General features: G+C 43.6%; 1 protein-coding gene across 2 annotated transcripts in view; it reads right to left on the reverse strand.

Moving 5' to 3' along the window:
* Positions 1-21,328, reverse strand: part of GPR132 (G protein-coupled receptor 132) — a 98,038-nt gene that overhangs the window by 37,896 nt on the left and 38,814 nt on the right. The gene's annotated exons all lie outside the window — the stretch shown is intronic.

Consider the following 21,328-nt stretch of genomic DNA (forward strand, 5'->3'; position numbering starts at 1 on the left):
CAGGCTAACAGTATAGATTAAAATATCCTTCTCACAAAACAGATTACTGTAATAAGGAATAGGGACGAGTTTGTCAGGGAAGGGACTAGCAAATGGTGATGCTGCCTTTGTGGGTAAGGCCTGCAGAGATGACTTGTGGAACAGATAGCAAGGGAATAATGTTCAGCTCCAGGAGCAGGTCAGGCTGAAGATTCACCAGAGAGGAGTCCACTGGACCCACAACCAGGTTTGTTAGCTTGTTCTCAGAGATGAAAGGGATAAGGAGAAGGAGGCAGAGGCTCAGGAGTAGAAGGTGGGCAAATGAGCAGGCAGTATCAGTTGTCCTGAGAGGTGAAACATGAAACCGCCCTTTTTCTGAAATGACACTTGGCTACAAGAGAGCTGAGAAGGACAGCCCCAAACAGCTCAAACAAGTGAGGAGAGTGACTGGATAGTTACTCTGAAGCTACTCGGAACTCTTAAGGGTTAAGGAAAAAAACCAAGAGAAGAGAGATTTGCAGAAGCTGTCAGAGGAGAGAATGATCAGCTCAGCTGAGGAGAGGGGACAGTGCAAGGAAAGTAAAAAGGGACATTGGCAGACTATGTAGAAGACCCTTTCTGGCTCAAGGGAGGCAAGAAGCTTTGGGGGGAGTGGAGAGAGCAGAGCTCTGAGAGAAGAGGCCCTTGGAGAAGATGTTTATAGATATGACAAGTCAACAGCCCAGGGAATTCAGAGGTTTAGGGGCTGTACTTAGAGAGGTGTGTGGCCCCAGGCAAAATCCTTCATACAAAGTCTCTGTTGCCCGTGTGTGTCTGCTCAGTGGGAAAAGCTGACGAATTGCTGTTTCACCTAGGGATCCTACAGTTTAGGGCTGTGCAGGGACTCTGGATGTAAGAATAAGCATTCTTGAAGAGAACGTGCTTCTACCCACTTTTCTTAACAAAGTTAGGAGCGTTACATAGACCTTTTTCACTAGAAAGGGAAAATCTCTGTAAGCGGTCTCTTCAACCGGGCGCAAGCTAGGAGGGCATCTAGTGATGGCTGGGAGTATTGCGAGGTTTTGTGTCAGTCACTTTGGGTTGGTGTCGCTGTGGTGCTTTCCCATCGACTCAGAAAATGTCCTGGAAGCATGATATAAACTGTCTCTGTATGCATCAAAACTGCCCTTTTTTTTAACCACTCACAGCCTATGAATAATTCATGCAACATATGAGGGGTTTCAAAATGAAAATAATGTTTTTTAGGTCCTTTCTGACTGTCTAGATGACTGGGAAAAGAGTAAATCACTGAGAAAACATATGCCAGAGGGGAACCAAACTGCCTGACCATCTGTTTCTCTGTCCCCAGGCAGGACCTCCTGGCTGGTTGAGCAACCTGCTAGGTGTACCCCACAGTAGGCATCGTAACTGCTACAGCCAGGGCTGTCACAACCTGGCCATCTAGCCAAGGTCACTAAGCCAAAGTCAAAAAGGCCACACAAAAGGTGACCTGAATGCAGCCCATTGACTGATTCTGACAGAAAAGATAATTTTCACTTCTTAACCTGGGGCTCATGGATAAGTATTCCAGCCTCTCTCTTGGATGCAGGCCTTTTCTTTCCTCATGGACACATACCTGGTTTCACTTGTTTGAAGTATAGAGCCTAGAAACCAAAAGCTACAGGAGCATGACTCTGCTTGGAAAGCCACAGGGAAAGAAGCCTCATGCTGAGCCAGAAGCAGCTCGACAGAGCTACCTGCTGCTGATAGCAGGCTGCTTTTAATTTTCTACTTGGCTATTTATTAAAGAGACCCTGCAGCTGTGGTGAGGAGCCTGTGCACGCTCTCTGCGTGTGAGCATTTAGCCAGCACTCATTTACATTTTGCCTGTTTTATGCTAGGCTGGCTGCCTCCGTAAATATCTTCAAATGCTTGTTACCCATGCAGAGCTCTTCTTGTTCTTGCATGACTGAAGGGAACTCACGCCTTTTCACACAGAGGAGTCAGAGGTGGTACAGAAAGGCTGTCACAATTTAGTGATCTGAAAGGAACCTTTCAAAGCTTATGCAATCAGGGAGAAATTCTTTTTTTTCTGGGTCACTCTTGTAAAACTATTCCAGTTACTCAGGGGTAGAGAAAATTATTAGAGTTTAAAAGAGGCAAATTCAGACATGCCTCAGCTGTTGCAGGCTGCACATCCAGCCTCTTTGCTCTTAGAAGGAATTTAGCTGTTTCCTCATTGAAAAAATAACATGACTGAAATGGAGTGCGTTTGAATAATAAAGAGAACCAGTCCTGGCCCCATTGCGTCTTACAAGCAAGACTCAGCCTGTAACATGTGGCTTCAAAGTATCTCGTAGCTCTAACTGATAGATAATTTTTGATCCAAACCCCTCAGACAAGAGGAATGTGCCAGGCTGACACTACATAATGCTGGTCCTGCAAAACTGGCATCATCCTCTGGACATGTCCTCTGAGTAAGCTGACAGGCACTTGACAAATCTTCTGCCATGGTATGTCCGGAAGAAGCCACCATGGTAGGACAGGAAGCAATCTCTCTCTCATCTACTGTTGGCCAAGGGAGCAGTGAACTGCATACTCCCAGTGAAGTGACTCTTAGATCTCTACAGAACATGAAGTCCCCACTAGACACTGTGGACGCTTTCTAGCATGGTCTGAGTGCTATAGCTATAACAAAGAATAACAAGAATTCCTGTATAAAATGGACTATGAAAGGCTGCAGATATCTTTGCTACCATCTGAGGTGGCCTGTGAGTTAACTAGACCCGCACACATCGCTCCATTCTCACTGAGGCTTCAAATCTCCCCCCTGCTCCGCTCCCCAGAGTAAGGACTATTCTCTTGGCTATATGCCTTTGAATGGCCCTAGGGTTGGAAACAGCTCAGTCCTGGCAAGGAAAATGTCTGAGACACGTTGGGGACAACAGACAAAGCCCGGGAGTCCAATGTGAATGTGAGACTGCAAAAGTGGGATGTGCTGATATGTTTCATTTGGCCCCTTTGTTACTTCTGAGCCAATGATGAGAAGAAAGTTGGGAAGGGCATTGCCAGCATTTAGACTTTAAGGCCATTTGTCTTTCTCCCCTGCCACTTTGAAAATGATAGATAACACTCAGATTCACCGCTTGGGCTGTTCACTTTTTTGTTAGAAATTTGGAGAACACCTAAAGATAATGAACACAATCTTAAAAAACCTGTCAATGAACCTAGGAGGTCACTTTAAGCTGCCATTAAAAGGCTTTTGGACAGATGTTCAGTACTCCCTGGAGAACAGTAGCTCCATCTGAGGGATTGGCACTGGTTGTATTAAAAATGTAGGCTGACAGGGACTGTATTGCCATGACTGGAGATTGTTCCTGTGGCCCAGGGACAACCTTAGCATCAAAGCAATCCATTGTCTTTCTATGATCTGTCCAAGAATTTTCTGCACAGAGCTGGCAGGTGCTCTCATTCCCCCCAAGATTTTACAGACTTTGTTTTCCCCTGTTCAAATGAGAGATTATCCCAAAGCCAAAAAACCTATCTCCTGCATCCCAAACGCAAAGCTATTATTCAAGGTGCTTTCTGGGTATAAACTCTCTGGAGCAGTGACATTTAGGAGGCTATGGATCAGCTACTTTGCAATGTCATGAAAATTTCATGCTCACTTGGCAAGGAAGTCGGTGAGTAAGGCAAATGAGCTCTTATGCTATCTCCCTGACCTGGATACAAACATAGAGAGTTTCAGATTACTGCTGGGGTTGTGCAGCTCAGAGAGAGAGATCCAACTGCATTTAGGCTTTCAATATCCAAGGAGACTGAGCTTTCAGATGCCCAGCACCCTTAGGCATTTTTGAAAATCTCAGCCTTGGTGCCCCTAAAATATACCAGCCTTACAAAAGAATTATTGGTTTCTAAATGCAAAGGTATAAGTCATGCGCAGAGCATCCACCAGAAAGTAACTTTATTGCTGAGATGGAGGACTAACTCCTGTCTCTGTTTACGCTGCAGCTAGTATTACTGTGGGTTTTGTCTGGTCTGCAAAGTGGCTGGAGGGTGATAGACAAATAGAAAGAAAGAAAACGTGTTAGCTAGTTGCTACAGTTTTAGGTTACAAAAGAAGCCAAGAGCAGGTAAAGTCAGGAAAAAGAAAGAAGAAAAAAGTCAGTAGACCTTGTGGATAAATTTAGCTGTAGTAGAACCGATTGCTACAGAGGCTTTTGAATTGCTTACAATTTTGTTACCTAGTTTGTTATACTTTGCCACTTTGTTGACTGCAGTCCCTGCCTCTAATCCAGACTGTCCCACTCCCACACTTTTCTGAAAGCCATCCATATGAGTTCATTTACATCATAAATCTTTCCTGCTTCTTTGATGTGCTCCTGCCAGCCCAGGGGTATTGCAGCCTTGAGCTGAAGGACTTGTACCAGGTTTCACCAGATGATGTCACGCTAGTCCTGCGGATACCCCGCAGCAGGGAGCTTATCTCCCAGCCACAGACACTGCAGCGTAGGTTGCCTTTCGCCTTGCTGCATTAATGGTTTATCAAGCTCTCATTTTTGTACCAATCGTGCAGTACAGAAGGTACCATTAAGGCTTTAAAATTTAATGAGCTCTAATAAAATCTCTTCCTCTGATATACAACCTAAGCAAAGGTTATGTTGCAGGAAAGTCACATTTCTGGTAGCATTTGTATATGCTTTTACATCTTTCCCTCCTGTCTGTTCTAACTGAGCATTCTCAACTGCTTAAACAGCATTTCTGCAGCTTTATGCAGTTACTGCAGACTAACTCCAAAAAGGCAGGTAAGTATCTAATTTCCATTTTGAACAGACAACTAACACCTGGGCCCCTGCTCCACCAAGCTATAGTGCTTACATTTCTGACATGCTAATTTATGCAAAACAGCCTAAATCTTGGCTTGGCTGAGATCATCTTGCCTAAATCCTGCTCAATTCTCAGATGACTTTCTAGCCCATGGAAACAAATGGGAAGCCCTTCTTTCCTGGCATGACTAAGGTTTCACACTCTAAATTAACACAGCATGTGAAGCCATATAAACGGCCATGTCCCATAAGCTTTCTCAGAGCATAGGTACCTCGCACAGAAAACTTATGCCACTAGTTTCAGCCCTCTCCTGGGCTGTAGGAAATCTAGGTTTGCATCTCCATTTCCCATGCTTTATGCAGCACCTTCCATGTTCTGAAGGAGTTCTATGAGCATCCAACTGGGAGAGCCTCTGGGATGCAGTCTCGAACTCTCTTGCTGAAGCAGTTCCATGTTCTATAAATAATTGAACATTCACTGAACCAGAGGGAAGAAGTGGAAGATGGACTCTCTAGCCGTGTGGTTAGACCATTCGTGTGTGTGATGTGGGAAAGTCAAGTTAGAAGTTCCTGCTCCAGTAATCAGCTAACTGACTGCACAACCTGGAAAAGCTTTAATAAGAGAGGCTGAGAGTCCCCTTCTTGAAACTATCCAGAGCCTGCTAGTTTGGACATTTCCCTGGAACAAGGGAAAAAGAAATCAAGAGCTATCTGCAAAACCTATGAGGATCTTAACTCCTGATATAAGGCTGAGATATCTCTGTGGGAAAAAGCTGAGCTACCTCACGTAAAACCTAAAACACAAGAGCTGGGTTGGAAGGTCCTTGTAGCTCCGTATCCTGTCTCTGGCCTTGGCTGAAGGCAGATGCTAGTAAAAGAGTGGAAGCACAGGGTAAATCTTTAATGATACCTCTCAAGGACACACACCCAGCCATTAGAAGTGGTGACTTTCCCAAGTGAACATAAGCATCTGATCACCTCTCCTTGCATCCTCCACTGGCTATTTTAGTGCCTTACCCAGTTATCCCATTTCTTAGGATCTTAAGTCCCTTATTTTCCTTACAGGCTATGGAGGAAGCCTGGACATCTGACTCGGAGCTGGGAGAGCCACTGGATGGCTGTTTTCCTCAGAGCTGGGCATAGCGGCTTGCCTGTAGATTTACTGTCATACAGCACCAAGCACTGTGCATGTCTGAAACCCATAAGCTTTACTGTAACGCAAGTGCGACTGCTGGTGTTGTGTTTCACCAGCATAAGTGACATCAGCCTCTACTGTTTTTCACTTGATGCTTTTCTTTAATGATACGGTTGTGCAGTGCAGTCTGGGATGATTTTTTCAGTCTCAGTTTGTGTTTGCTTATTTTGCAGAAGGAAAGGAGAGAAGAAAAAGTGTTTTTATAAAAAGATCCACTCAACATGTAGTAGTTAACTTCCATGCACCATCAAAGGATCTCTTAATTCCCCAGTTTTAAAATGGAGGCAAGGTGAGGTGAGAGAGGCAATTTCTTCTATCAGTCCTCCCTGGAATATTTGCAAAGAAAGGCAAGCATCCAGGCCTTGGCTGATCTGAAAAAGAAAACTCCAAGCTAAGTTTAGCAGCTTCTATTTCAGATCTAAAGAATCATGGGAGGATCTGAATTTGTCCAGATGTGTTGAGCTAATGAAAAATATTCCTCTGCAGACTTTTCCCACAGGATAGCCTTAGATCACCTTGGCTAGTAGTGAGGCTCAGCTGAAGTAAGGGGAGTCCCACTGATGTTAAAACTCTATAATATAGAGAAGATCAGGGCTCTCATATAGGCCCCTCATTAGACAGGTTAAGGACCTTTAAGCACGTTTACTGTTCTACTGACTTCAAGTCAAGCTCTCTGCTTAACATGTCCAACACATTAAAAGGTAAAGTGACTTGGTTTTGGAAGCCCTGGAGATTTCAGGGGGAAGTTATTTGACCTCCTTGTGTCTCAATCCATCCAGAAAATGAGAGTGAAAAACAAACAGCACTTCATTAAAAGAGAAATAGATAGTGTGACTGACCTGTGCTTGCCTTGGTAAATAAATTACAAAGCCATAAAACTGCTTGAGAAGCTGCTTTGTCCATTTGAAACAACACCCACTTTAGACCCTGTCTAAAAGCATCACGCTGGGGGTGACACAGAGTAATTGCCAAGGAGCTGTTATCATTATCTACCTGTCAAGCACCCATACGTTCTCCCCGGGCTTGTGTCTGAACTGAGGAGAAAGTACAAACTGGTGATCGGAGGTCCCAGTAAACACCAAGAGGGATGGATTTTCCCATGAGCTTTCCCAGCTGTTCTTTCCACAAAAAAGTGTCCGAGGCCTAAATTTATTCCTGCATCCTTCTCTATACCCAAAGGACTTGCCTTGATAGTTTGGCTACCCTGGGCATGTAGATGCTGCTGCGATCAATGCTGCTTTCCAGGATGCCAGGTATTTCTTTGGTATGTATAGGGGTTTGTGGGGCTTGGCTTGAGTCAGGAGCAAAAAAGGCAAGGACTGCTGGAAGACGTGTCAAAGGAGTGATCTGGTATCCCAAACATTGGAACAATCAGCCAACCAAGCAAAGTTTGGTGTTAATACAAGTCCCTTAAAGCAAGTCAGTGATGTGCCTCTATTTCTGCACCAAATCTGAATGCAGGGTGGAAAATTCCCATGGATACAAAAGCAAAGTGTGTCTTTAGAGATGTATTTGCAGGGAGTTCCAGGGAAAGTTAAAAGTATCTCTAGTACATATGGATGACATCCTGGCTCTTGACAGAAATGGGAAAATCCTTCCATGGATTTCTGGAAGTCCAAGAATTCAACATAGGCTTTTGCAGTAGATTTTACTATACCACCTCAATTATTTCATCCCTATTTTGTTCTATAGGGTGTTGCCATAAGACATCTGTCTGACACTGACATCATTTCCTAGAAGATATCAGATGATGATTTATACCAATATAACAGGATTCAAAGTATGGAAAGTCTCCATATATCATGTGGCTAGATGAAGCATGATCCCCTACCGCAGTGCTACTTCAAAAGCAAACCAGACGCACAAGATCCAATCAAATATAACAAGATTCAGCCCCCTTTCCAGTACTGGACAGATTACTTGCCCGTGACCTGAAACTTTAATCTTGCCCAACTCCAGTCTTGCCCTCATACCTCAATAGCCTCTTCTGTTTTGGGGAACACAATCTGCTAATTAGTAACCCAGCCATGGGTCTCATGAATGGCTGATCAGTGGCCTGAACATTGTAAGCTGCGTTAACAAGTGTGTATCTGTGCTGTGTTTCATAGACATGTAGGATAGAAATAGGAGGTTGCCTCCTGCATGTAAACAGAAGCCTTCCCAGCAGATCATGATGCCTTTGAGGAGAAGATGAAAAACAGCTTTTCAGTGGCTGCAAAAGCAGTGCTTAACTAACATGGAACTGGCAAAGAGTGATACTGCTTTTTTGCACAGCCTTCCAACGCTGGTACACCTTTAAGGTCTTGCTTAATTAAAAAGAAGCAAGAAAAAAACCCAAACCACAACAAGCACTACATTTTATTGCTCTCCCTATGTTTAACAAAGTCCTAAAGATCTGAAAACTGTAGAAGCAATCCCTAAGCATGGCAGACCAGAGCTTATGGGCTGTATTCAGTCCGTTGTAGCCACTGGACATTGGCAACTGCTGTAGCATACGACTTTAAGAGATCTGTGAGTGTTTCAGGTCACTTATTATCCAGGACGGAAAGGCTTTGGTTCAGTGAGTGCAGAAAAGTACCTGTGGCACTTACGTTAGGTACCCAAATGCCCTTTGTCTCAAGCAGGAGTAGTGATTTTGTGTGTCTTGTCAGCTCTTCCCTCTTCTGCCTAGCTGTGTGAAAAGCTCCATCACCATCAGACATTGTAGGATGAGGATGGAGTTTTGTCTCTGTTTTAAAATAGCTAAGCAGCTGTATTGCATCTCCGAGTGAGCTGCGTTTGAACAGCAGCTAAAGTCGTAAACTCTGCTAGGTGGGATCCTTTAAGAAGATTCACAGTTATTATTGGATTTTACTATTTAGCATTGCATAATGTTGTTCATCTTGAGGCAGAGATTTATTGAGAGAGATGCAGTAAAAGCACAGCACTCCAGAGAGGGTCAATTGTATTTACATGATATAAATATTCTATTACATACAATACAGAGAAAGGAGCTGTTTGCTCAGGATAAGCTAAAACATTTCACTGGTTTACTGTTATGGAAATTCTTCCCAGACCAGACCTTGTGAGCTTTTGTTCAGCAAGGTGTCTTGATGCTATCGGTAACAGCAACATACCTGCAAATATCTTAGAGATATAAACTTCCTTGGCTAAGCCACCCCAGGACCCCTTGGAGTTACCCAGACTAGCACGTGCCATTTTGCAGCTAGAGTGTTTTGAGCAATCTGGATGACTTTATGGGCAGATTTCCTCAGAGTCATTCACGCTGAGCTGTATTTAACTAATGGAATATTTTGGAGAGTAAGAGGCCATTCCAGAACTGGTAGTAACTTGGAAATGTTGCATACAGTTAAGATCTGCACACTCCAGTGATATAGTTAATGCAGTTAAAATCAATGGGCTGTGCTAATTTACCCCAGCTGAAGCCCTCTGTGTCCACCTTTCACATGGCTTTTTAGTATTTCCTTTGAACTGCATTAATTCTAACACTTAATTGCAAACAGACTGATGGATCAGTTAAAGAAAAATCAACCTTAAATGGTCAAGGATTTAACCTGTCCTGTCTCTATTACTCCTGCTCATATCCTTCAGACCAGTTATTTGCACATGTTAAAATCTAATTTGAGTTGTTCATCACGTAGAACTAGGTACGTTTTTTTTTTTTTTTTTAATGAGAGATGTAACTTCAGGGCACTATTAAATTCTAATTAAAAATCAGTCAAAAGCACCCTTCTCTTAGTGTTTGCGCCTGCAGCAACACTTCCACTGTGATATCAAAAGCTCAGTTCATTACTTCTTAATTAATTTTGCCTTGAGAAGCTGTAAGTTCTCAGAGGACTTGTTGGATTTTCAGAGCCTTGTCTACATGGTGTTGGCTTGTATGCAGCAACCGCAGCTAAATGACATTTAGATCAGGAATTCTTACCCATGTAATCCAATTTGATACAATGGCTTCCTCTAGCCAACTTTCTGGAATCTGAAAGACCCTTAAACCTCACAACACAGGGGATCTCCTGCCTGGAGCTACTGATCTTGTAGGGATTTTCCCATCTTCCTATTCCTAGTGTATATTTTTTGGAGTTGAAAAGTTTGGTATATAGGTTGTTTGGGGTTTTGCGGGGTGAAAAAAATTGTGATGAATAAGAAACTAGACTTGTCCTTGGCTCCCGGGAAGTCTTGTTTTCAAAACCTTGAGTTGGACAAGATTTCTTGCCCTGTCAGAAATCTGTGTAGTGGCTGAAGATGTGCACGTTCATTTTCAAGGTAGTAGTTCTGCCTTCATGATCTCCCATTACAAATGATTCATTTCCTCACTTGGCCTGGTTGTATGTGCACGTGTGTGAGGGTGGTAAGCCAGGGTCTAACCAGTGCAGTGAAACAAAGAAAGGAAGAGAAGGGAAAGGGGTGGAGAGGAATAATTTACCTAGTCCCCAGGGAACATTTTTATTTGGTCTAGGGCATTTTTTCTTGAATAGTTTTTGAGATGAATGGAGCACAAAGGGACCAATGGTGGCTTGAACATCCGAGTACTCTCCAAGCCCCACAAGATGGGTTTGACAGGAGAGCATGAACCAAACTTTCACATGTCCCTCCGAGCTGGGTTGAGAGGAATTTCTGTAGCTGGTCTGCAAGCCAGAGGGACCTGGATGGTTTAAATTTCATTACAGACCTTTGTGTTAGATCTGGTTTGCACAAGTAGACCCTGTTAATTATCAAAGGCAGTAGTTCAAATCTACCTTCATGTATATCCAAGTCTTCTTGCTGCAAGGCACAGAGTCTTGTTGCTGAGGGAACCATGAATGAAAAGAGTAGAAATGGGGAAGGGGAAAGGCTTAAAATAAGGTTTTCATGCCATGTCAGCTTTATGATTTCCTCTTGGAAAAAGTGTGCAGAGGAAGAGGAAAAATTAACAGTACAAGAAACCTTGGCCAGTGGGTAGGAGCAAGGCATTTTGGACTCTGGGGAAAGATGGTACGTCCCTCCACATTATAGTCCCCCCTCTTTTCCCCAAGGTATTCTGTTCTGTTCTTCAGCAACATTTAGATAAAACTTGCCTTTCCCTTTCTCAGATCCTGATTTGGAGGCAGAACAGTGGCTGGATATTTTGTTCCTCCTCCTCCTCTCTGCTGGGGATAGAGAGGGTGCGATGCAAGAGAACAGACTGGGCATCCAAGGGGGACCAGATATGAATTATATACTCCTCTTTCTCTTCTTGGAGCCAGTCCACACTGTGGTGCCAACAGAAACAGATCTTAGTGCTTGGCCAGCTCCTGATTCACATACAAGCTGCTTCCTTTTTCCCAGAGCCACTTGTACAGCAGGCTGCAACAATGGATTGCTGTCTTCACAAGGCTCAGCTGGTCTCATTTACGTGTTGCTGATGCGGGGAGAGGTTGAAAATCAATCCCAAATCTGGTCCATGTGCTTGCTATGTCATACAGCTTCAACATCCACTAGCTACTGGTTGAACTGAGCCTCCTTTCAGAGACAAGAGAGATGCAGCCCAGCCTGGGCCAGGGAGAACAGATTTTACTTCTTGCTGTCCTCAGCTGCAAAGAGTCAAACCCTCAACCTGATTGCTGCTGTAGTTGTAAGAATATGCTAAGGTAGTTGGTACCCTTAGATTCTGACAAGCGGTATGCCAACATTATCAGGTTGAAAAGAAGTTTGTTTGATTTTGTCAACTTTATATCACCGAAGGGCAGTCGACCTGACCCTAATGTACCCCAGGTATGCCTTCATTCAAATATCATGGACCACAGGGACTGTGGAGCTTGGATGGGAAAATACAAAGGGGGAAGAGCATGAGTTCTTACCTGAGATGTAGGAACAAAGCTGATCTGGCAGAAGCTTGCTGAAGGGCCTCTAAAATATTAGCCCTTGCACCACTCCACATAGTCCCCCATCCCCTCTATGACAACAGAGCTGGATGAACTGTGGTGTGGGGCCCAGGATTTGGCCCATGCCCAGCATGCCAGGGATGGTAGGCACTCTCGCTGGACTAGGAGGTCAAAGACTAGTCTCTATCAGTCCAATTGGAAGTGACAGCGTGGTGAGAGATGACATGGAGGCAAAAGTACAGCACAAGACTCTGCCAAGGGCATGGTGTTACAGAGACAGCATCTTGCGTGGGAAACAGGGATGCCCTTTCCTACGCCATAGGGCAGGGAGGAACCTTTCTCCTCATGTACTCTGGGATTTTGCAGCTGCCAGTAATAAGATTATAAGGGGGTGCATGGAACAGGAGGGGACAGGGAGTGAAGGGCCCATTGGCTGTGTAGCAAAATGAACCGCAGGGCTATTGCACAGGCACTAAGGGAGGAGAATCTGACTTACACTTGGTATGCACAAATAGGCTGACTTACTGTCCTTGTGCCTTCCCAAACTGATTGTTTGCCTCCTGCACTTAGTGCTCATGAAAGGGGAAGTATTGTCTGCTCAGGCAACCTTGGAAGTTATTTAGATCTTGCCAGAATTTTGGGAGGGGAAGTGACAAGGCTACAGGCTAATTTTAACAGGAATCCCCTATATTTTTGAACCTTCTCCCTCTTCTTTTTTGGTTGAGAACACCTGGCTACAAGGTCCTAGCTGCAAAGTGTAAGATCTCCTGGCAGGGAAAGCAAGTCACTTGTGAAAGACTTCCTAAGGGAAATGCTTACATCTAGTGAGTTTTAGGATACATCAAGGCACTGGAAAATGTACAAAAAGGAAGAATTCTTCTGTTGGACAGAGGATGGCTTGGGTAAGATAAGCGATCTTGTCTGGCTCTCAGAGTCTATCTATTTACTTATACTACATTGCACTGAGTGAGGGTACATTGGCTTCCTTCCAGCATGCAGCCCCCTCTCTTGCATCTAGGCAGAAAGCCATCAAAGAGACTGAGCCCAGCTGCAGAGCAGAGAGCACAAGTGGTCCTTCTCCCTCACGTCTTGGTCTCCTTGCACCCCCTCTCCTTCTCTCACCTCCCTACCACCCTACCACCCCCTTTCTCCAACTGGCATCAAGCAGAGCGTGACCCTTGGAGTACGTGCCTGTGACCACCCTGCCTTGAAGCCATATCAATGCCGTGCACTTTGTGCTCCAGGATTACTGGGAGTAAGTTTCCAAGGAATTCATTTGTCATTGCATGCAAAATAAATGGAGGCTGATAAAGATCTACATTCTGCTTCCATAAAAACCTATAGATGCTGTATCTGGTGTCTAAATAGTTTCTCACAAGAACGCATAAGTCACTCATTCTTCTCCATAAAAGCCGGAAAAGACTGCCTGGATCAGCTGTTGTAGTTAATGTTTGGGAGGGAGGCCTTTGCGCTTTCATTATCAGCAGTCACCATGAAGTGTTGGACAGGGAGGGCTCAGCGGCACAGCAGGAAAAGGGTTTCATATCTGGAAATAATCTTGCAGAAGTCTCTCCTAAGGCTGGAATTCTTGGCAGGAGCCTTTCATCTGAATCCCCTGAGAGGGCAAGGCAACAGGCTCTCGTCTTTTGGTAAAGCCTGGCAGTTTTTACACATTTTACTGTACTTTTTTTAAAAAGCATTTCCGATTTTTTTTAAACTCCAAGTGACAGGAACCGTAAAAATAATAAATACATCTAGCCCTTCTTTATGATGAACATAAAGCAGCATATTTCACAAGTGGCATCTTGGATATTCTTCCTAGGGACAGGTCTGGCTCACATCTCCAGAGTACCTGAAAATCAGAGCTTTAGATGCCCAGTTTCCGCTCAAGTCAGTGTGGTTTAGTTAGCCACTTAAATAGCTTTTCAAATCAAGCCTGTGCTGCCTTGATATGTTAATACATTCGGCGTCACAGAATCTCTATGAAGCAAGGCTGTATTTCAAGGTTTGGGGAACACAGAAAGAGTAACTGAGGGCTACATTTTCTGAAGAGCTTGGAGTGAATCACAGCAGTTTGAAAATCCAGCCTGTGCAATTTGTCCAGACTTCTAGAGAGGGTCTGGAGGTAAAACTCATATCTCTACCCTCACAGCTTGGACTTCACAGGGCCAAGTAGGCATCAGCTAGAGCTTGTTAGTTCCAGTAGTCTTTTCATTTTCTATTGTTACATGTATTTTTTTCTATTATAAAATTGTCAGGAGTTGGGGAGGGTTGGGTGGAAAAGATTTGCGTGCTTCAAATAGGGCTTCACAAAAGGGCTATAAACAATCCCACAGAACACCCAAGATAACATTGTCATCCATGATATTAGTAACGTGCCCAAAATGGAACGCATTCTTGCTGAGAAACTCTCCGGTTGCTGTTTTGTTTGCTCCTTAATAAGAGTTAATAAACAAAACTGTTCGGGTTAATTTTATCATGTGTACCGTGAGTTGCTAAGTAACACGGCTCCACTCTGCCTGAAGTCTGTGTAGTGAGACAACCGAGAGAGACGTTAAAGTGCTATAAAACAAATGGGATGGATCTCATTATAGTGTACCAGACCCTGGTTTGATGTTTGGAGCATGGATTTTTTTCTTTTTTTCTTTGTCTTAAGTAGAGAAAAAGTAAATATACAGAGTCCATCTGGCTTATGAAGAAAAGGCTTTGCTTTTCCCAGGTGGGGACATCGTGTGGCTCTTACTGGGAGAAGATGCCTGCAGATTTCTGCCTTTTGCTGAAGTCAATGCTGGGCTTGGGGTAATGTGCAGCAGGACGGCAGACAACAAAGGGGCAAAGTGGGGAAATTGCCTCTGCTGTCACAAGGTCAGGGAGATTTATGGCTGAGGTTTATGATCAGAAACAGGCTGAGGGCTAGATGTCTCTGGAAGGGCCTACATGGCAGCCCATCATACCAGGGAAACCACACAACAGCATGTGTGTGGTGCTACTGGGGTCTACCACCCTGTTAGACGTCCCTGCTGCTTTCCCAAGAAATATCCACCCTCAGGCAGGTAGGAAGGGAGTTCAGTCACTAATCAGGCTGACAGAAGGCAAGTCCGATTAGACAAGTCTTCAGGAGCAGGGCTGGCAGAAGGGAAAAGCTATACTAAGTGGTGACCGCATGTGACACTCAGAGAAGGAACTATCTCTCTTTGAGGGATAGACAGTGATTTTGGCACAGCTCTCAAAAAAATGATCATCTCTTCAAAATGACAACTATCACTTTAATATGAATATAAATTGAGGATTATTTCCTGGAGAGAGCTACAAAAAGAGGTACTATGCATAAGTATTAAGTATTATAAGTATACCAGGAGCAACCAGCAGACAAGAAGACACCTATCTGAACGCAATAAAGATGGAGCATGTTTCTGGGCTGGGAACTACCAGGAAACACTCTCTTAAAGGTTTTATCAGGTCTTTTTGGTTTCATTTACAAATGTTCAGTCTTTGAAGAAAGTCTAATTTGAAGATGAGGATTTCTATATTTCAAAGGGACGTTAATCAGCCGCGGAGTTTGTCTTTGCCTCCGTCCCTTTCTAAGACAGGTTGCCCTCAGGAAAGAGCCGTTTGTGTTCTGGCTGGGGATCTTAAAGGAAGGATCACATACATGTTGCTCAGGAGCATTTCGATTTAAAGACCAGAGGCGCAGTCTGAGTAAAGCATATCATTCTAGGAAAGTCTTACACTGGTCCATTAAGATGGTGAGCCACAAACTTTCAGGATCTATCACAGGTTTGGGAGTTATTGTTTTGGTGCAAGGACTAGTGATTTCAGGATGCAGTTTTTCAAATGTGCAATTTTCTCTTGAATTCTGTGACTTTAAATGGCAGCAATTATTATGTGCAAAATCAAGCAGGGGTTAGGGGAAAGAGGAGAGAACAAAATCCAGGAATACCAATCAGTCAAGGCAGATGCTGGAGGAATGTGAACATTGCAAGTATCAAACTTTTGGGGCTTCACAGATTTCTCTTTACATATATAAATATAACTAAATAAACACACACACACACACACACACACAGACACACACACATATATATCTGGTCTTTGATGACATATGGGCAGTAACTGCTGGGGATAGCAATCACATGAGCTCTTCCAGGACATAACTAAAGCTATTTCCTTACAATAGCCACTCAGACTCCAAACCGCTACAGACAAGCAAAGAATGAGCTCTCAGGACTGGCTGGGGTTCTGGTTAAAAGCACCAGGTTGGCAATTCCCAGGATCCTAAAAAGAATGTTTTAAAGGATAAATGGAGTTCATTTATGACTTCTTCAAGCAAAAAGAGGGTAGGAGGCATGTCATACAGCCTATGTGTAAAACACATACAGATCATACATATGCAATCTATTTTATTTTGCCTGCAGTGCCTGACATAGTACTATCTGACAATGAATCATGCAGATTCAAACAGTTTACAATGTGCTGCAGATTTAAACAAGTAAGTGCCATTTCCTATTGTCCCCAGTCCAAGGAGTTGGTGGAACATCATGTTAAATAATAGAGCTGCTATTAATAAAGGCTGCATAGTCTGTATTTAGCACCATTACATGACAAAACACATCAGTGGTGCAGAGGTTCTCATCTGCTGATGCAGTGTTGAACAGAAAACTAAATTCAGGAATGCCTGAGCTACGAACATGATTCTCAGACTTACTGAAGGCTGGTAGAAATACAGAGACAAATAAGACAAGACAGAGCAATACAACTACTATGAACTAGGAACTGACAGTGCTTCTTAGCAATGCTGTTGTGTGCGTTTCTACTGTTGTGTGTATTTCTACTGATGGAAAGCAGTCTAAATCACTAGCAGTATGTCAGCTCGTCACCTGAACTTGTATAAAGTTGTTACACTAAATGGATGCGTGCTCTAGGGGATACATGGACATCTTCAAATCCCAGAAGGAGGGGAGATGGGGGACACTGTGATAGTTATTTTGAACAAGAGCATCTCAGAAAAGTATCAGCCACAGCAGGTTGAGACAGTGTGGTGTCAGAGCATGGACAGCAGACTTGTCACTTCCTGACAGAAGTAGGAAGTGTAAGTGACAAAATGCAGCTCACAAAAATGATTATTTGAATGTTGTTAGTCAAATGAAGGTGTGAGGTGGATTACAGATATTTGTAATTGCATGTTGTATGAGTGTTTTAAAACTAATTATATTCTGACCTGGAAGGGAAGATTTGATGTCATGGATTGTATCTGATTGGGGCTGAACTTCCCCTGAGAGACTCTAGCTATGTGACTGTCAAGCACTTGCTGGTACCAGAAAAAACACCTTGGTGAGAACCTGGGGCCCAGATTCATTTCCCCCATCTATAAGCTAACTTAGGCACTTAACTAAAGTGCCTAATCAGCACAGCTTCCTCCAAAGAGATGTATTGGGAGACATTTAATACCATCTGAATTGTGCTTTGGAGAGGTCTGTCTCCTTCTGGACTGACTTTATGTGATAAGCATAGGGTGGAATGAATCCAGGCCTTAGTAACTTCTGAGCCCATCATCAGAAATCTCATCTTCTCCTCTGGAAGAATGCAGATTCTTCCTTAGCAGTCTTCCTCTGCTACTTTTCTGTTCATCTTTATTTTCACTGCATCCTAACCCTGCTGTTTGCTGGAACTCCTGAGCATCCAATCTCCCTCGCAAAATGCAGACTCAGGAATACGAACGCCAAACATTTGAAACTCTGACATTTTGAAATTAGTTTTTCCATCCACGCCCACCGCAGAGGAGGAGTCAGCAGCTGTCATAGCCCTCTGATTATTCGCTTCCCAAGAAAGATAAGCAGTCTGCTAGCATTGTTGATCTGCTTGACCACTCTGTCTTCATCTTTGCTTCTCACTGCAGGTGGTCCCACCCTTCTGGTGCAGATAGGTCACATAGGCACAAGCCCACTTAAATTAAGGCTTGAACAATACTTCAAGTGACATGTAGGCCTCTCAGGAGCCCTTCTGAGCTGAACTGAATTTCAATTCATTGAGAGAAAAGTTTCTTTCTGAGAAAACAAGAGAGAATTGAATGGGACTGTGCTCTGCTACAAGGCGCTTAGGTTGATATGGCAACAAAGGTTCTAAAAATGATGAAACGCAAATGATATTCTCCAGCTATATAAATAGCTTTGTCAAGTTGTTATGGAAACTGTCAAGTAAACTGGGTTAAGAAGGGCTACTTTTTCTCCTCTCTCTTGTCAAGGGATTCTGACACAGTCTGGACCAGCACAGTATAAGAGGGAGGAGCTATGAAAACTGGACAATGCATTGATCAGCTAGCCTCTAAGTATTAGGTATAGTAGTGTTACAGCCTCTGCCCTCTTGAAAGGCCAGAACTTCAAAAGAAGTGCTGTACCTGCTCTATTCCCAGAATATACCCGCAGAAGTCACAATGTGGTCTCATGAGCATCCCCTCCTCGAGACCCAGGGCATAGTGCTTTTTGGAGACACCATCTTGATTCAAGAGAGGGGTGGGTAGACATCTTTCTGAAGGCCTAGAGCAAACACCCAGGTAGGCAAATGCCAGGTGGAATTGCAGTCACAGCTGGGCATGCAGCAAAGAGCTTTTGGGGCAGACTGGTGGAAGAAGCTTCTATCATGATTAAAAGTGTAATTCTGTGGGCTTTGAAACCAATATGCCAGCTGTGAATTGGAGGGAGAAACATGTATTCTTTGATGGGAATATGAAAAAGGTGAATATCAAAGCAAAAATGTTGAATTACACCTTGGGCACCGATCTTTTGTCTTAAAGATCTTCCAAGAGTAGATAGACCCAAAACATCCAAATCCTCTATGAAAGATTGTGCTATTCTTCAGCTGAGAGAAAATGCTTTGACATCTTGTTTTCAATCCCAGTACCTTTTGTGAGGTGCGCAAAGGCATCACTTACATTAACCTGTCCTTGTGAGATGCCCAGTGTGTTGTATTGTCGTGTCAAACAGGTGATGTGTTGAGATGTGTGTTCGTTCTTGATTCATTTCATATCCTTAGGAATTTTCCAATGAAGAAATGCAACTTGATCTTTTTGAAAAATACCAGGCAGGTAAATTAACCACTCGCCCTATAATTGCTGTCCTGTTGTTGTCGCTGCCTCTGTCCAAGAACATAAGCTGTGCATATGGTATGCACAGCTTTCTTATCTTTGTTTCCAGTGATACAGTTATCTAGCACTCTATCCTTCTCGATACAATCAAGATTAAAGTCAGATGGAATGAGGTTGTTGAAAGGTTTTCCTTCTGTATTTCCAAAGACATGATAGCAAAGAGAATTTTAAAAGGGTATTTCTATGTTGATGTACAGTGGGTATTCAATCCCTATAAAAAGCTTTCTGTCACATATTTGATTCACCTTTCTAGGGCTTAGCAGTCAGCATGCAGAGTTATGCCACAAGGGGTTAGTGGAATGTGCTTTGTTCCTGTGTATAAATAGATACCTTTTAATAACGAGCATTCCAAAGTATGCAGAAATGAACAGGATGTTAAGACTGAGAGATCCTTTTCCTCTGGAGCTGAGCAAAAAAAAAGTTTCATGGGTACAGAGGAAAGAAAGTAAAAATCACCAGTTTGGCTTAGTGCCAGCGTTACAAAAAAGGGGCAAAAAGGATGGGAAAAGTGCCTCTTTCTCTCTGGGAGCAAATTTTTGCCTTTATCCCTTCAGCCAAGAAAAATTGCCATTTGCTTTGTAAAAGAATAGCATGTATTCACAGTCGGGAAAGGCTGTGACCCAGGGGTTAAACGGTAAAAACTGTGCCCTGCAAATCATTTTTGAAAGCTGAATAAGTTCCACCATGCTTGTGCTGGGTTGCAGCTCCTGTGGAGAAGGAGCTGACTCCTGTGCTATGCCAGGAGGACAGCGCTGAGGTCAGAGTAGGGAAAGAGGACTCCTCCACTTCTTGGTGCTTGCTTATAAAGTGAGATATATTGTTAATGTCACACTCCCCTACATTATGGCATGCAGGGGAAACCACAGTCAAGGGTAAGCAGGACAATCCTGTGGTCCGGATGAGGGGTACAGGCATGGTGTTCAGTCTCTCTGCATCCCAGATCTCCATCTATCTTGGCTATTTCAATTGTAAACTCCTCAGAGGGTGGGCCATCTCTCCCTGTGGGCCTGGCACAACCATGATGCCTTTCTGGTTGGGATCTCTGAGCCCTATATCGTATAGATACATAAAAGAGTAGTAAAAAGAAAAAGTGTTAAGGGAGAGGATCAGGTGCTGTGGTGATGGGCAGCAGTAAAAAGATCTGAGATAGATTAGTAATGCAAATATTCCTGCTGAGTGGTACATGCCTCAGAAGCAAGGAGGAGAAGATAAAACAGGAAAACCAGTCAAGCCACAAAAATGGAAGAAGGAAGGACTCCTGGTAAACGGCTCCCAGCTGAGAAAATGTTGGGGCAAAGAAAGGAAGAGAAGGGTGTGCAGTCACAGGTGGAGCAGTGCAAGGTGTTTTGAGGTGACTTTTATAAGACAGAATTAGGGGCCTGAAAAAATCCACAGAAGAATTATCAGTCTTTCCATTCTTTGGAAAATGCAGTGTCTGACCTCTTCGATTGGCTATGGACCTAGCAGGGAGCACAGGGATTAATGCTTCTCACTGCACCAAGCCTGAAAGGTTTATGGTACCCCACTATGGATTTCTGAGGCTGGTGGCTGTTCCCTTGCCTCCTGCAAGTAGGATCAGTTGCCTCTCTGCTGTGCTTGGGCACAGCACGCTTGCAGCACAGGGCAAGGAGACAAGGGTCACAGGAGCAAAGCTGCAGCAAAGGGACCACATTAAATAGTTTATCAGTTTCTTCTGTATTTCTTTTGATTTGGTTACTGGGCTACGACAATGATACTGGATCCAACCCTTTCTGAAGCTACTGTATTACTTCGTATTTATCTACCTTATTTTCCTAAGCTGAGCTCTGTGTGGGATTGTGGGTGCAAGTGGCACACAGCATGAGAAAGGCTGGCTTCTTAGCATTTCTAACCTGGTTTTAGAGTAGGAAGTGGCAGAAAGGAGCTGGATGATCTTACGCTTCTGAAACTTGATGAACCAAGCCTAGCTCCACAGTGCCTTTCAGGAGTAAATCATGCTAATTATAGGAAGTGATCTGCAGGATTATGTCCAAAAGATGGGCACTCAGAAGCTTGGTATACCAAGGTTACAACTGCTTTCCATTTTGAAGGAGTCTCACAATTTGAGAGCTATTCCTGACTATCAAAATGCAGAAGACTATTAGAATTTGTATCTCCAAATGGCGTAACCTTACTAAATGCAGAGCAAAGGCAGAACTACTGAATCAAACTGAGCATTCATGTTCCATATTTTTTCAGCTTGCTTTAAGGGATACCTCAGTGGAATTAAAACTCAGTGACAATTCCTTGGATTTCATTTAGCTCTTAAGCAACTCCTGGGAAAAGAAACAAACAACCTCCCCCTGCATCTTAGGACATATGCAGTGATTTTCCAGTCCTTTCCAATTGC

The sequence above is a fragment of the Struthio camelus genome, chromosome 5 (assembly GCF_040807025.1).
Source record: "Struthio camelus isolate bStrCam1 chromosome 5, bStrCam1.hap1, whole genome shotgun sequence".
Lineage (NCBI taxonomy): Eukaryota > Metazoa > Chordata > Aves > Struthioniformes > Struthionidae > Struthio > Struthio camelus.